This window comes from Gossypium hirsutum, chromosome A01 (assembly GCF_007990345.1).
Source record: "Gossypium hirsutum isolate 1008001.06 chromosome A01, Gossypium_hirsutum_v2.1, whole genome shotgun sequence".
Classification (NCBI taxonomy): Eukaryota; Viridiplantae; Streptophyta; class Magnoliopsida; order Malvales; family Malvaceae; genus Gossypium; species Gossypium hirsutum.
In genome coordinates, this window is record NC_053424.1 from 93,103,728 (window position 1) to 93,106,518 (window position 2,791).

General features: G+C 36.5%; 1 non-coding gene across 1 annotated transcript; it reads right to left on the reverse strand.

The window, feature by feature from the left end:
• Positions 1–1,119: 1,119 nt before the first annotated feature.
• On the reverse strand, positions 1,120–1,226 carry LOC121207835 (small nucleolar RNA R71). The gene has a single exon (XR_005902949.1). It is a non-coding gene; the product is annotated as a small nucleolar RNA R71 (small nucleolar RNA).
• Positions 1,227–2,791: the final 1,565 nt, after the last annotated feature.

A 2,791-nucleotide genomic window follows, 5' to 3' on the forward strand; every position in this document is an offset into this window, starting at 1 on the left:
TAATAATATAACTTAGGGATTTCTACGGATAGAGTCAAGTGAATAAATCGTCTGGTTCAGAGTCAAGTAAAAAGTGAAGTCTAGGTGGATTTTCCCTTGGGTATTGTCCAAATCAATCAGTTTTCCCAAAAGTATTTCCCCAATTTTCTTCCTGTACATTCTTAGTTTAGTTAATTAGTTGAGATAAAGTAAATCCCCTTATTTTTAGGCTAGATAATAAAAAGAAAGTTAACACTAGTACTTTTAGTTCCTGTGGGTTCGACATTCTGGTCTTGCTATAAACTATAATATTGTTCGATAGGTGAGCTTGCCTTCATCGTGATAATAGTTAGTTTTCAAGTACGATCAATCATAAATATAAAACTTATCACGAGACATCACATCAAGTTTTTGGCGCCGTTGCCAGGGAACTAAAATATTAGGAATGCTTAGTTTTTATTACTTTAGCCATTAATTTTATTGCAATTTAAATTTTATCTTAGTTTTGTTAATTTTACTAAATTTTATTTTGTTTTCTTCTGACAGGTTTTTATAGTTTATGACTAGAAAAACTCGTCAGGACCATTACTTTTGGACAGTGAGATTGAAAGCACAGCTCGCAAAAACTGAAGAGAAATAAGGCAAAACCTAAGAAACATAGAAGAAGGACAAGAGGAAGATATCCATAATACAACCAAGGAGATGGCTGAAAATTAGAATAATCAGCTTCCTCCTGTGGTTACTGTAGATCCAATAAATCAGAATCTTGCTCCTCGTACTATGTATGATTATGCTAAACCTACTTTGACAGTAGCCGAATCGAGTATAGTTAGACTTGTTATTGCTGCAAATAATTTTGAATTGAAACCTGACACAATTCAAATGATACAATAGTTTGTTCAGTTTGATGGTTTGCAGGACGAGGATCCAAACATTCATTTGGCGAATTTTCTGGAGTTTTGCGACACTTTTAAGATCAATGGCGTTTCTGATGATGCCATTCGCCTTCGATTGTTCCCCCTTTCATTGAGGAACAAAGCTAAATAGTGGTTGAACTCGTTACCACGAGGGTCAATCACTACCTGGGAACAAATGACTGAAAAATTCTTACTTAAATATTTTTCGCCGACTAAAACGGTTAAGTTGAGGAATGATATCTTTTCTTTTGTGCAGATGGATCTAGAAACACTCTATGATGCATGGGAGAGATACAAGGATCTATTAAGAAGGTTCCCTCACCATGGGTTATCTCTATGGCTGTAGGTTTAGACGTTTTACAACGGCGTGAACCCCTTAACAAGGCAACTTATCGACGCAGCCACCAGTGGAACTTTGAATAACAAAACACCTGAAGAGGCTTATGACTTTATTGAAAAGATGTCACTGAATAACTATCAGTGGCAAGTCATGAGAATAAAGTTGACAAAAGTAGCCGGTGTTTTCAACCTCGATGCGGTTAATATGCTGTCTAACCAAGTAGAAGTTTTAAATAAAAAGATTGACGGTTTGTATGGTTCTACTCAGGTACATCCAGTGATGAGGTACGATTCAAATAGAGGAGTACACAACAAATATCAATCCTTCAACCCTAGCACCGAGGAGGAACAAGTTTAATATATGGGTAACAATAATTCTAGACCTCAAAATAACTCATACAGTAACACTTATAATGCAGGTTGGAGGAAGCATCCCAACTTCTCATGGGGTGGCCAAGGAAATCAAAGGACACAACATCCTCTAAGTTTTCAACAACCACTTTACCAGCAAGAAAAGAAGCCGAACCTTGAAGAGATGCTAGCGAAATTCATCTCGGTGTCAGAAACTCATTTTTAGAATACCAAAACAGCACTTAAGAATTAACTAACATCGATCCAAAGGCTTGAAACTCAGATAGGCCAACTTTCCAAACTAATTTTTGAACGACCGCAAGGTAGTTTGCCAAGTAATACTGAATCTAACCCAAGGGAACAACTCAATGCGATTAACGTTCGAGATAAGGAAGGGTTAGTCGAACTTGAACCAGAACCGAGGCAAAGAATTGTGGTAAGTAAAGATAAAGGTAAGATGGACCACAATGAGAAAAAACCGGTAAGTAGAGAGTACAAACCTCGTGTACCATACCCCAGTGTGGCAAGGAAAGACTACACAGACGAACAAATTGGTAAATTCCTTAAATTATTAAAGAAATTACATATTAACTTACTGTTTATTGAAGCTCTTTCGCAGATGCCGAATGCAGTTAAATTTTTAAAGGAGCTTTTAGCAACTAAGCGGAAGTTGGATGAGGCGCTGCATGTAGAGTTGAACGTAGTTTGCTCAGCCATTCTACAGAATAAGCTACCCAACAAATTGAAGGATCTAGGGAGTTTTACAATTCCTTGTTTAATTGGTAGTTTAAACGTTAACAATGCTTTGGCTAATTTAGGGGCTAGTATTAATGTCATGCCTTATAAAATGTTTAAACAGCTAGGTCTTGGGAAACCCAAACAAACTAGGATTAGCATTCAATTGGCTGATAAAACCATTAGATTTCCTATGGATATCATTGAAGATGTTCTTGTTAAAATCGATAAATTTATATACCCAGTAGACTTTGTTGTTCTTTACATAGAAGAGGATAGTAACATACCTTTGATTTTAGGACGACCTTTTTAGCAACTGCTAGAACCATTATTGATGTTGGTACAGGTGAACTCACACTTCGTGTGGGTGATGAAACAATCACTCTTCAAGATCGTAATTTGAGTAACACATCGAATATTGAGGGTGGTTGTATAAATCATGCTACTAATACTAATCATGTGGTGCAACC